Source organism: Hesperophylax consimilis, chromosome 16, assembly GCF_061612785.1.
Source record: "Hesperophylax consimilis isolate HC1 chromosome 16, BYU_Hcon_1.0, whole genome shotgun sequence".
Lineage (NCBI taxonomy): Eukaryota > Metazoa > Arthropoda > Insecta > Trichoptera > Limnephilidae > Hesperophylax > Hesperophylax consimilis.
Genome location: NC_142851.1, coordinates 31,902,486 through 31,916,344, shown reverse-complemented (window position 1 = coordinate 31,916,344; position 13,859 = coordinate 31,902,486). Strand labels below are relative to the sequence as shown.

The following is a 13,859-nucleotide window of genomic DNA, read 5'->3' as shown; positions in this document are numbered from 1 at the left end:
AGAATGAGAATTTGCTTTGAATGACACAAAAGGAAATATTTATATCAGATATTCACTCTTTAACTTATATTTGCTGAACGATATCAAGTAAATAATTATTATTTTGGATATTTGGCTCAGTTGGGCTTTTAAACGTTCATTTTTTTAACACAAAAAAACATCTGTATGAGCAAAACATCACAAAAACAAAATACTCCACAGTGCAAGATGGATAAATTGACCTGGGTTCGAGTCCTAGATGTAACTGTACCTTTTTTTGATTTTTCTGTTTCAAATATTCGTTTACAAATCGCTAATATTGTTTTCAATACTTATAATTTTTATCAATTATGATGTTGTGCGACCGACAGAGCTGATTCAAGTTAAAGCTCTCTACAACGATGTCGATATTCGAATGGACGATGGTATTTCATTCCGAAGTTTTGTCGAGCAATTGCTGTAACTTCATCTTCAAACACATATATTCGATGTTATATGTATTATTTCATTTATTTACTAGCTGTATCCCGCTACTTAATGAAGAAATTGAATTTCAAAGCAATCTGTCAAGAACTTTGGGAGATTTACGATTTTGAAGAAACAAAGATTTACATTTTTATTTATATAGATTTATTCATTTTCGTGAAATCAACAACATACACTTCATAAATTTGTACGTGCGCAGTATTATCAAAAATATTTGATTAAAAATTAAATTAAATTAAAAATCTCTCAAGACAAGTAAGAATAACATATTTATTTTATGTTGCTTATTTTAGTTTTAATCGAAAGTGTACATTTAATTATGAAATAAATTGAATTTAAAAAAAATGAGATATAATATAATATTAATTAAGTTCAATAAAAAATTATTAGTTTTTTAAAGAAAGACAAACAGTTCCGACAATATTTGAAAACCTACTACCATCATAGTAAGCGGAATTTTTTTCTTGTGTTGTTATGGACGACTTAGCCAGCCGAGGAATTGAACACACTACGCCTGGGTGGGACCCAAACACGATGCCAACTAAGCCCCTCATCGGATTTTCAAAGAAAAAAAAAGATCCCTGAGACAATAGTTATTCAGAAGAAAAAAATTCTGAGTCCATAGTACACATAGTTGTCATAAATTGGTAACCATAAGACGACAGGATGTACAGTGTACATAGTCATAAAACAAACGTAAATTCATAACAGATTATGATATTTCTGATTTATCCTCAACATCTTTTTTATCTACTTGGACGTCATAAATTAAAAAAAAACACCAACCAAACTACTAAAAATCCTTAGAGAATAGAAATATATTGTGAAGTACATCAATATCAAACTATTATAAAACAAAATTAATAACTTTTATTTACAATTTCACTTCGTTTTCTGAGATGAAATATGGCACCGAAGGGAAAAGGTTTCATCTTCATGAATCTTCATTATAAAAACGTGAAAATACTTAAACTTTTTTTTTCTAGTTCCTCTGTTTGGTTCGGCGTCCTTCATAGAAATCTCATCCCCGACAAATTGTAGATTAACATTTTTTTTCGTACGTGCTATGCGAAAACATCCAGAAGCTTCTAGAAGGAAGTAGAAAAAACGTCAGATAATAATCAATTGTAAAATATAAGATGCTTTATAATTATTAATTTCGAAACATTATTGCTCTAATAAGATAATGTTTTATAGGTCGAAGTTGACCTTAGGCATAATTAATAATTTGTATTTATAACTCCAAGAGAAATTTGAAAGCGATAAATTATGTTGATTATTTTAAAACAAGGTTTTAAATCTAGACTTTCGAGAGCTCAACTTTTAGTGCACAACACCTTATGGTAATTTATTTTTTTAGTACCTACTAAAACGCAAGCGACAACCTTGTCGTGTTGCGCCGCCTACTTCTTTAGCCATTGTTTTGTACAACGTTACAGTTTCCACGAAAATTGGACAGGGCAGGGCACATGGGTCCGAAACGTTGGATAAAGAATAACGTAGCGCAACACGGCATAATACCCCATACATAAATTACGATTATACTTTTGGCCGTGAAAATATCAAATCCAAAACCTCGATTCCAAAATATTCTAATTTCAACTTTTCTAATTTTATTCCATATTTGATCAGTTAAAATTATTTAAAAATTAATATTTAAATTATTATTTATACATCCTTTGATACAAATCTAATTTAAATAATCCTACAAGATCATTCTCTCACACAAAACGACGCTAATCACTGTCGACAAACATGCTCATTTCTGAAAACAGCTGATAAAATAACATATCTAGGAATAATTATTGATTAAAACCTCAAATGGAAAGATCTCATCTGCCATACAATAATTGATTTCTTAATAAAAAAGACATATACGTTAAGGGGAACGGCTGCGCGATCTGTTTCATACAAAACATAAATTTGTATTGGAGGCTGAAATAATTTTTTTAAATCAAAGGTTTTAACAATATCTGGTAAGGAAAAGTGGTAATGTCTACTTTATTTTTTTTTTTGTATGCAAAACCGCACAAGATTTCCAACTGCTCTCAACCGTCTGGAGCCAGTGAAACTATGGCATCTCCAATTGGCGTATTTTGTAAGGCTCAAAGTAATGGTGAAAGGAAGGAGATGTAGAAGAGGAAGGTGGGAAAGTATCTGGATCTTCAGATCTATTCACTAAACACGGTCAAAGCCATTTCAAGCAATTTTTCAATTCAGAATGGTGGTTTTAGAAAATTGCAATACTGATAGTATCTTCCGCTCTGGAACTAGCCGCAAATATACCATAGATTATTTTTTGTTATATTATCATTAAAAATATTTATGATCAATAGGCAATACCCATTCTTAAAAATTTTCCTCGAGTTCGACATTCAATCCTTGACAGTACCAATGTTATATAAGAAATTCAAGGTATTCATTCATATTTATTTTGTTTCAACAATCTTTTAACAACAATTCAAATAAACTTGAAAAAAAGAGTCAATTGGATTTAACTAAGCTGGAATTGTATAAACACAATACAAACATTTCACAATGTTAACATTCCGTGAAGAGCTGATCTTTTCAATACACACATGTATAACAAAAAAATGATACCGGGAGGTAAAGAAAACTATGTCCATTTCCATAATTATTAACGAAAACAGAATAACTCGTTTTAAGATAATAATTAAAATAATTCAATTTTTTGCAGAGTTGTTTTTGCTAAGTACCATGTGATCGATAATGACATCGCGTCGTAGGAAAAATGTAATCCAAGATGTATTTTTAAGACATTTACAGCTCACGAGCTGCAACTGCCTGGAGCTAAGTGGCATAAATATTTTGGGTAAATTTTGTGGTTAAACGAAATGGTAAGAGAAAATAGAGGAGGAAGATGAAGATTGCTATTCAGAACTGGTTAGTAAACTCAATTTGTGAGGCGGTTATGGGTTCCGCCGCCCCGGGAACCATTCATTGAATAAACAACACCTCTGCCATAGGTCAATCAAAGTGGATTGCTACGTTTGGTGACTTAGCAGACGTGTCTGGATTCATGATTCTGTGGGATTATCTAGGTATTGGCGGCGAATGCGTCTGCCCACCTACAGTATGGCGGGCCGGATTTATAAAGACTTGTTGAGGGAGATCTTTTTGGCTCCCCTGCAGGATTTTCTTGGCCAACACCTTGCGCCACAGTGGGAGGGATGAATTCAAACGTCCGTCACCCTTGAACATACTAACCCCCAGATTCCTACTCACCGTGTCATACCTTTCTCTTTCCAAGATCTTCTTTTCCTTAAAAAAACCCTCCACAAAGGCATTTTAAGCAACATTCAGATACTGAATGGTGGCATTTAAGCAGGGCGATTTTTAAAGAAGACCTAGTATATTTAATTTTCGTTATCCTGACAAAGAAGCCATTGGCTTTGAAACACGTAAATTATGATTCATTATATGCGGTGAAAAAAAAATTCATTTATGCATATCCTATATTATAAAATTGTAAATGAAACATTGAAAAAAAACATTAAATTAGTGAGTAGTGTGATTTATCGATAAATAACGCTTGATTAGTATTCCTGCAGATAGGTATAGTTATAGAGGAAAATATTTTCCCTCGGTCCTGTGTCATCTTCTGGGATGCTGCGTGGAGGATTTTTTATAAGGAAAAGAAGGGGAGGAGGTTCTGAAAGGGAAAAAGTATGCGGGCTGGGTAAGAAATTAAGGATCAATATGTCAAGGAGTGACGGACATATGAATATATCCCTCGCACTGCGGCGCAAGGCGAAGGATCGAGAGACCAATTGGAGGAGTCAAAGGATCTCCCCAAACCAGCCTCTCCCGTTTTGACATGTCACGCAGCTGGTGGCAGACGTACACCTCACCCGATGAACTACTTGGCATAACCTACGGCAGAGGTGTAGGTTATCCAATAAATGGTTCCTGGGGCGGCGGTATTCAAACCCTCCTCCCAAAATTTCTTACACCCTTTCAAAAAATTATGCCTATTATAACGGTTTGCACTATAAATTTGATGGCTTGCAAATACCTTTTTTCATAAATGACTAAAATATCTACTACGACAATATTTAAAAAAAAAAATCTATTGGAAAAAAATGTACTTGATGTCTTATGCCTTCGAGGTGCAGAAATGATTCTAGAAAATTTCCTCAAGTAATTACTGTTTGATAATATTATTTACTATGGCTCTGGCTTCCGGCGACATTGCTTCGGTAAATAAAGCAACTGTTGACTCAACTGACGAATATCAGGAAAATTCTTGAGCGTTTTCATCGCAGATTACTTGAGGCGTCGCGGCGCTCGGTCCAAACTGAATTATTGACTGGCTATACTATCGATTTATCAATTATATTAACGTCAGCTCCGGGCACTAGATAGAGTAGCAATCTGCTTGAAGTCTCGCTAAAAAGAATGCTAATATTGAAGAGTTTCGAGAATCATGCCGATATTGAAAGAGAAGTAAAAAAAGTAAGTTGTATTAAAAAAGTTAATCGAATTTTTGCTTATTTACTAACATTGTTTGCACTACTATTTAATAAAAATATATTAATATGTTTCAAAACCTATAAGTATACTAATAAATCATAACCCGGGAATGTTTGTCTTAATTTCAAAACAAAAAAAATATGTATTGATACAAAAATTACCTATAACATTAAAATTTTGTGGGCAATTATTGTCTTCTTTTATGAGAAAACGCACAAGCGTCCCAACTACTCCCAACCGTCTGGAGCGGTGTACGTTGGGGTATGTTGTGAGGCTGAAGGTAATGGGGAGGGAGAGTATATGGGAAAGAGGAAGGTGGGGATGTACTTGTCTCGGTGACCGGATAAATCATCACAATGATAATTCATCACATCTTTAAACAGTTATATAAAGTCATGGAAAGATGAAAAAAAAACTTTATTAACTGGGTTATGTAGGTTAGGTTAGGTTAAAAAAAATCTTTTCATCGTTTCTAACGACTTTATATCACTTTTTTAAAGTGTGTTGAATTGTCACTGAGTTAAGTTATCATGGAACCACTTGTCTCATCAGATCTGGTCAGTAAAAACGGTCAAAACCATTTGAAGCAACGTTTCAATTCTGAATGATTGAATCTTTCACCTGGGCGATACTGAAAGTATCTTCCCTCAAATAAACTAAACATTTTCCATTTTCAAACTGTGATTTTAGCCACGTTTAGACGACTTATTTATATGATTCTATTTTACCCCCTCCCAATTTAAAATGATTTATTACTGTTAAACCGATTTACTAATAAAATAATTGTGATAGTAGATTTCATATTCTGTGGGGGTATTTTTATTATTTTTTACCAAAACTATTGAGCTTAGGCTTTAGCAATACGGCATAATACCCCAAAAATAAATCAACTTAATACTTGTACCCGTAAAAATTCAAATCATTTGCAAAGTTTATTTCGTTTAATAAAAATGACGCCACGCAGTAATTCTGATATTATTTCGTTTAATTAAAATGACGCCACGTAGTAATTCTGATATTATTTCGTTTTATTAAAATGACGCCACGTAGTAATTCTAATATTATTTCGTTTAATTAAAATGATGCCATGCAGTAATTCTGATATTATTTCGTCTAGTTAAAATGACGTTACGTAGTTTTAATATTATTGAAGAAAAAATTATGGAGCTGCTTGTATTGTATTCATCTGTATCTAAGAGAGGAAATATTTGAAAGGGTGTAAATGAATACATAGCAGTAGACAAATGTTGTATAGTATATTGTAACCGACCAGTTAGTAGCCGAGATGTTAATGGCATCGGGTCCCAACCCAGACGTCACCGGTGCAATCCTTTACTAGCTAAGTCGTCCATCATTGCTCGAATGGCGTTATCTGCTTATAGTGAGAAATTGGATCAAATCATATTCGAAACCCGGGAATGTTTTTCTTTTCTTAAAAACAAAAAAAATATATTACGCCTCTTGTGTCTTAATCCTTAAAGACCCTTTCAATTATATGAATATGGATGAGATGAGAGAGCCTTTATTGAAGTGATGGTTATTAAATTCAACTATTGAAAACAATATTAGCGATTCTCAAATGTAAATTTGAAACTGAAAAAGTTACATTCGCATCTAGGAATTGAAGCCATGCTGTTGATCTGCCACTGAGCGAATGCGACTCTATTTCTTTCTATCAAATTTAACTGAATCACACTTCGAATAAGAACTACTAAAGTTATATTCATTTTATTTACGCATATTTTTATTGGCTGCTATCTGTATGTATGATGCGAGATTCTGCCAGAACTAAATATATAGTGTCTTGGATAAATATATCCATTTTCATTTTAATGTGCGATATCTATGCAATTCCAGGATGAATTTTTTTTTTATATTCAATGGATCCCAGGACCATAACCATTGCAGGGGCGCTGCTCACATGCAGCTAGAATTTTTTTTATATAATTATGAGCAATATACAATTTCTTATTTGAAAGTATTTTGCTTGTATATAATAATAATAATCCTTTTATTCTGAGCTTCTGTTAGGTACATTAATATTAGAAATGTTTTGTTTGTTATAATATATCCCGAAGCTCAGTTTGCCTCTTGGCATAGGCCTCCTCTAACAATTTCCATTGGGACATGTCACGCGCTACTCTTCTCCATTGATGTCCAGCCGTGAGTTTTGCTTAACAGAAATTCAATTTGGAATCATTTATTGGATAACCAACACGCCAAGTCGCCCCAAGTGGTCCGGTACAATTTGAGACTTATCAGGGGTCCCCGGGTTTATGGTGGTAAGGTTTGTCCAGGTCTTGTCTTTGACTCCGTATCCCATTCCGGTGTAGAGATAATGTGTTAAGTATTCATCGGGCGTCTCCTACTTCTTCTACCATTGAAACCACTCCTGACCCTACTAAGAACAAACTTTGAAATTTTGAGCCATATCGATCAAATGCAAATCATTTTGAGTGATGAGGCCCATTCCCACCTTAGTGGCTTCGTCAACAAGCTAAATTGTCGCATCTGGGGCTCGGAAAACCCAAGAGTTATTGTTGAAAAGCCTCTCTATCTGGCGGAGTTATTGGACCTTACTTTTTCGAAAATGAGGCTGGAGCAACAGTTACGGTGAATGGATTGCGCTATCGAGAGATGATTAATCATTTTTTATAGCCGGAATCGGATGGTATTGATCTAGACAACGTTCACTTTCAACAAGACGGCGCTACGTGCCACATTGATCTTTTACGATTGAATATCAAAATAACACCTCTTATTGGAAAACCCTGTATAATAGCTGACGTGTACCCAGCGTTGCTGGGGTTATTCTTGGGAGACAGATATATATCATTTCCAAATTTTCTATAGGCCTTTTTAACATATAAAATTTGGTAGTACTTTATTTTGATGTATTTCATAAGGTTTACCCAGCGTCAGCAATGTTAAAGCCCGAAAACATATTTTTCATGACTTGATTACATTATTGTATGTACACACCTTTCAGAATAAATTTTCTAAACGATAGTGAAAACCCTCTCAAAATCCGTTGCATAATTTAGAAGAACTAATAGCATAAAGAGACAGACGCGGATAGCGACTTTATTGTATACTATTTAATGAAAGATTTGAATTCAGTGACTTTTTACTATTCACCATTATTTTTCACATATCCGACGTTTTTGAACCAGTGAACTATTTGTGAGATTTGATAAAATGAAAAGAATATTTCATTAATCAACATCTAATATCATAACAAACTAATCAGTAAATACATTATTCAAAATGGATTTAATCATAAACAATATAAAATCAGCAAGTGTAAGATCAATATGGATTTAGGCTGTTAAATCACGAAGCTATTACAATACTCAACATTATTTAAATCTCTCAGTAATAATTGTTTGAGTTCCACAAAACACTGGGAGAGTTACAGGAAATAGTAGCGAATGCCCGTTGTATTGTTCAGTCCAGTAATTCCCAATGATATGAAAAGGTTCAACCACTTAGACGTGAGTGGAATCCAAACATCCTTCATAACGCGTTCAATGCCGGAATTTTCCGTTGATGCAATTACGGAATATAAAAGGTTTGCCATAAAAAACGTTAGCAAACCTGTAAACGGACGGGAGTTGATGGTTTTAATTGGAGTGTTTTTAAATGATTTTTGTTTAGCTGGACAAAAAATAATCAATAAAGTGGATAAAAAGATTACTCAATAGTGTAAGCTTTTATCTGTTGTAGAGATTTAGTTTTATGTCTCGATAAAAATAAATTAATTAATACCGTTATTTCTGTGTTATTTTTTTAACCGATGTTTTAGAAAGTGTAACACTTCTCTACAATTTACACATCTGCCCTGATAATGGACACTGTAAAGCTATCCAAAACATCAAATAACACGGCATAATACCCCAAAGATAAATCACGATAATACTTTTGACCGTGAAAAAAAGTTCAGCAAGTATTTTTTGGTTTTTGTTAATGTAACAGCTGTTTCGGCTTTCAAGGCCATTTTCGAACTGTGGTTTTAGCCACGTTTAGACGACTCATTTATATGATTCTATTTTACCCCTTCCCAATTTAAAATGATTTACTACAGGTAAAACCGATTTCCTAATAAAATAGTTGTGATAATAGATTTCATATTCTGTGGGTGTATTTTGAAGTCGGTTTTTTCCACATTAATGTTCATCTATCAAGGTATGATTTGAAAGAAACTATGAAAAAACTATAAGGAAATGAAAAATCGTGTGTTTTTAGTTCAAAAGTTTGATTAGAAATATTTTAAATGTTTTAATAAAATACTACGAAAAGAAAACATCCTTTAAAACAATCGAGCCGTTTTTTCGATTTTCAAGTCGTTTTAGAAACAAAAGAACACCTAATAAGAACACCTTCTCGGTTATGTATAGAAAATTAAAGTAAAATTTTAAATATTTTTTCCTGAACTGAACACACTTTTGGCGATGTTTTTTTCTAAATTAAATTAAAACAGGCGGCTGATATTAACCTCTCAGAAAAAGACTTTTATTTACTTTGTGTTCCTTTGTGAACTGTCAAAACGCGAAAATTTTTGTGTTATTCACGAGTTTTGTTAAAAGCTTCATAACTCACGTTTTGGGAAACGTAGCCTCATTCTAAAAAATGTTTTGGAAAGATTATGAAATTCACTATCGTATTGTTTTGTTTTACGTAAATATTTGCGTTTCTAAATATACATTTTCTGAAAACGTCAAAAATATGTAAAAATTGCTGACCATTATTTCAAAACTGTGAAAAATGTACTTTTTTCTGAGTATCATAAAAAAATAACACTTTATATATTGAAGAAATATAATTAAAAACTATTAGTCACCTCAAAATATTAACCGTCCAAACTAAAATATTTTTAATAAATTATTTAGAAACGCAATAAATTATGAACGAACAAGATGACAGATTCAATCGACTTAGATAATGCACCTCTATATTCCATAGATATTTTTGAATACAGACGCGTAGCGTTATTCATTATCAATACTCTGTTTTTTAAATCATGGCAATCCGTATACTAGTGATGGAAATAAATCGATTTTTGTAAAATCTCGCGCGTTTACGTGAAAAGACGTACTAATGTCTTGACCGCTATTATCATATTTACGTCTTTTGACGTTCTAATTAAAACATTACTGCCACCTATATGAGGTTTGTTATTGTTAGCTGTCCGATTCTACATGTTATAAGACGTGGTGCATCGCCTTAATACTGGATTAAGACTGGTAATAACGTAATTTTCCCGAAGAGGTAAACGGATGTATTTAATTGCCGCACAACTCTGTATTTGAACCCATTTTTTTCAATCACATTAAAACGTGCTTTCAAAATTACTGTCGTGGTATTATTTCGACTTTTGACACAATCTGACGAAAACTGTATGTTATGTGGTCTTACTGCATCTTACTGGTGCATTCCAGACCTCTTCGACCGCCCACTTACGTGACATACTCGTACAAAAAAAAATTATTCTTTTTAAGTAAGTAAAATAAAATATTCTATTCTTAATACTAAAATACTGTATTCTTCTTAGTTGTGCTCATTAACCTCGGAATTGTTTTATTTTTGTCTGTCAAGTTCACTTTAGTATTTTGTCTACTACTTGTAGATATGCTTTTCTAAAGCCCTAATTTATTCATGTAAGTGTTAAAATAAACGATTGTCAGTCGGGTGAACATGGATTTTATGCCGATTTGGAACCAGTGAGACTATAGCATCATATAGATCTGTCGTTAGGCTGAAGGTGGTGGGGAGGGGAAAGACATGGGAAAGAGAAAGATGGGGAAGTACCTGGCTATTCAGATCTGATAACTAAACACGGCCAAAACCTCTTATCTTCTCCTTAACCTCTCCACTACCTACAGACTCACAATACACCCCAATTGGGGATGCCATAGTCTCACAAGTTTTAGACAGTTGGGAGCAGTTCTAACTCTTTTGCGGTAATAACATTAAAATTTTCTCCTTAGGGATGCTGTGTGAACGGTCTTGATGAGAGGAATTAAAGAGACCCAAGTTTTTCTATCCATTTATTATTTACTATTACATTCCCAAAACACGGGAAACCAACAATTTTTTTTCAATTATCATTGCTTGTCTTAAATATCAAAATTACTTACTAAATCTAATAAAGCAAAATTTTTTTAAATTAATAATATGAAACGGAGATATCGAATTTCAGATATTTGACCTACTACTGTGCTTTGAGTGCTTCAAACTTAATGGATGCCATTCTGAGGACTTTTGCCTTTGATGGCTTGGGGCCCTATTGTCAAGTTTATTGCAAAGTCGATATCGAATAGTTTCAGGTTTCGATCGACCGATTTTGTAATATTCATTACAATATCTGATTAGGAAATGAGTTTCAATTGCCAGTTCAAAATAAAATGGCATATTTTGTCAATGGATCATTATTATTATTAATTAGTTAGTGGCTTAATAAAAGCACCTGACTTAACTAAGCTAATAAAGTTCCGACTACCAAATCGTAACACGAGACCTCCTGAGTTGTTCTTTGTTCATTAATCTAAAATCAACTATTTTATTACTTCCCCAGTCCTAGGAAATAAAATCAGCACCGCTGATATTTTCATTTATTCCATAATAAAATTTAAATCTGAAATTTCTATCATTTTGTTTCGCTAGTATTATTATATTATATAATCTGTAACTAACCTTTTAATGTAAATTGTTGTTTGTTAATATTTGTTATTTACTCCAGGCAGGTATTAAATCCTTTTTTCTCTCTTCTCTCTTTTTTGTATTTGTTATATTGTGTATTATGTTTATTCATTTTATTCTTTTCTCATTTTTAACAATTTTCTTTTGATGCTATATAAATATTATGATTATTAAGTTCATTTGAATGCAATATGTCACATAAGTCATTAGATTTATCTTAAATGTAAATCAGTATTTATCAGTATTTTTGAGTCTTAGTTAGTTGTAAGTGACTCGAAATAAGTCTAAGCGGTAAATCACTATAAAAATATATTTATTAAAAAAAAGATAAATTAATACGTAAATTATTTTCTTTCCAAGTAATCCTAGGTTAACGTTAAAGGTTTATTTATTGGTGAATATATTAGGCTTGAATGAAGTATGCATTTCCTTTCAAATATGATTTTTTTTAACACGTACCATTGACTAAGTCTGAAGTCAGACTCCTTTGGTTTAAAGTAAGGCTAACACACAAGCTATACATTCATGACTTGACATATTTCGCAATATCGATCGCCATTTTTCCCAAATATATATATGAAGGATTCCTAAATTGCCCCTTCTGAAAATGTGGTTGTCTGAGAAACAAATGACCTGCGCGGTACGCGGTATCCGGCTTGAGCCTGGCTGGCTTCTACTGGATCTTAACCGAGGTGGACTTCACTGGTAGAAAGTTAAGAATAGGATAGATGCCCTACCTTGCCCCTCCTGAAGCGGCGGTTGTCCCTGAACCAGGTGACCTGCGCGGGAGGCCTGGACCCCGCAGCCTCGCACACTACGACGTATACGGTCTCCGCCTTAAACTTGGCTGGCTTGTACTGGATCTTAACCGAGGTGGACTTCACTGGTAGAAAGTTAAGAATAGGATAGATGCCCTACCTTGCCCCTCCTGAAGCGGCGGTTGTCCCTGAACCAGGTGACCTGCGCGGGAGGCCTGGACCCCGCAGCCTCGCACACTACGACGTATACGGTCTCCGCCTTAAACTTGGCTGGCTTGTACTGGATCTTAACCGAGGTGGACTTCACTGGTAGAAAGTTAAGAATAGGATAGATGCCCTACCTTGCCCCTCCTGAAGCGGCGGTTGTCCCTGAACCAGGTGACCTGCGCGGGAGGCCTGGACCCCGCAGCCTCGCACACTACGACGTATACGGTCTCCGCCTTAAACTTGGCTGGCTTGTACTGGATCTTCACCGAGGTGGACTTCACTGGTAGAAAGTTAAGAATAGGATAGATGCCCTACCTTGCCCCTCCTGAAGCGGCGGTTGTCCCTGAACCAGGTGACCTGCGCGGGAGGCCTGGACCCCGCAGCCTCGCACACTACGACGTATACGGTCTCCGCCTTAAACTTGGCTGGCTTGTACTGGATCTTCACCGAGGTGGACTTCACTGGTAGAAAGTTAAGAATAGGATAGATGCCCTACCTTGCCCCTCCTGAAGCGGCGGTTGTCCCTGAACCAGGTGACCTGCGCGGGAGGCCTGGACCCCGCAGCCTCGCACACTACGACGTATACGGTCTCCGCCTTAAACTTGGCTGGCTTGTACTGGATCTTCACCGAGGTGGACTTCACTGGTAGAAAGTTAAGAATAGGATAGATGCCCTACCTTGCCCCTCCTGAAGCGGCGGTTGTCCCTGAACCAGGTGACCTGCGCGGGAGGCCTGGACCCCGCAGCCTCGCACACTACGACGTATACGGTCTCCGCCTTAAACTTGGCTGGCTTGTACTGGATCTTCACCGAGGTGGACTTCACTGGTAGAAAGTTAAGAATAGGATAGATGCCCTACCTTGCCCCTCCTGAAGCGGCGGTTGTCCCTGAACCAGGTGACCTGCGCGGGAGGCCTGGACCCCGCAGCCTCGCACACTACGACGTATACGGTCTCCGCCTTAAACTTGGCTGGCTTGTACTGGATCTTCACCGAGGTGGACTTCACTGGTAGAAAGTTAAGAATAGGATAGATGCCCTACCTTGCCCCTCCTGAAGCGGCGGTTGTCCCTGAACCAGGTGACCTGCGCGGGAGGCCTGGACCCCGCAGCCTCGCACACTACGACGTATACGGTCTCCGCCTTAAACTTGGCTGGCTTGTACTGGATCTTCACCGAGGTGGACTTCACTGGTAGAAAGTTAAGAATAGGATAGATGCCCTACCTTGCCCCTCCTGAAG

At 35.5% G+C, this 13,859-nt stretch overlaps 1 protein-coding gene across 1 annotated transcript in view; it reads right to left on the bottom strand.

Moving 5' to 3' along the window:
* LOC149417041 (protein turtle homolog A-like) overlaps nt 1–13,859 on the bottom strand; it is a 1,249,058-nt gene that overhangs the window by 529,460 nt on the left and 705,739 nt on the right. The window lies entirely within an intron of this gene.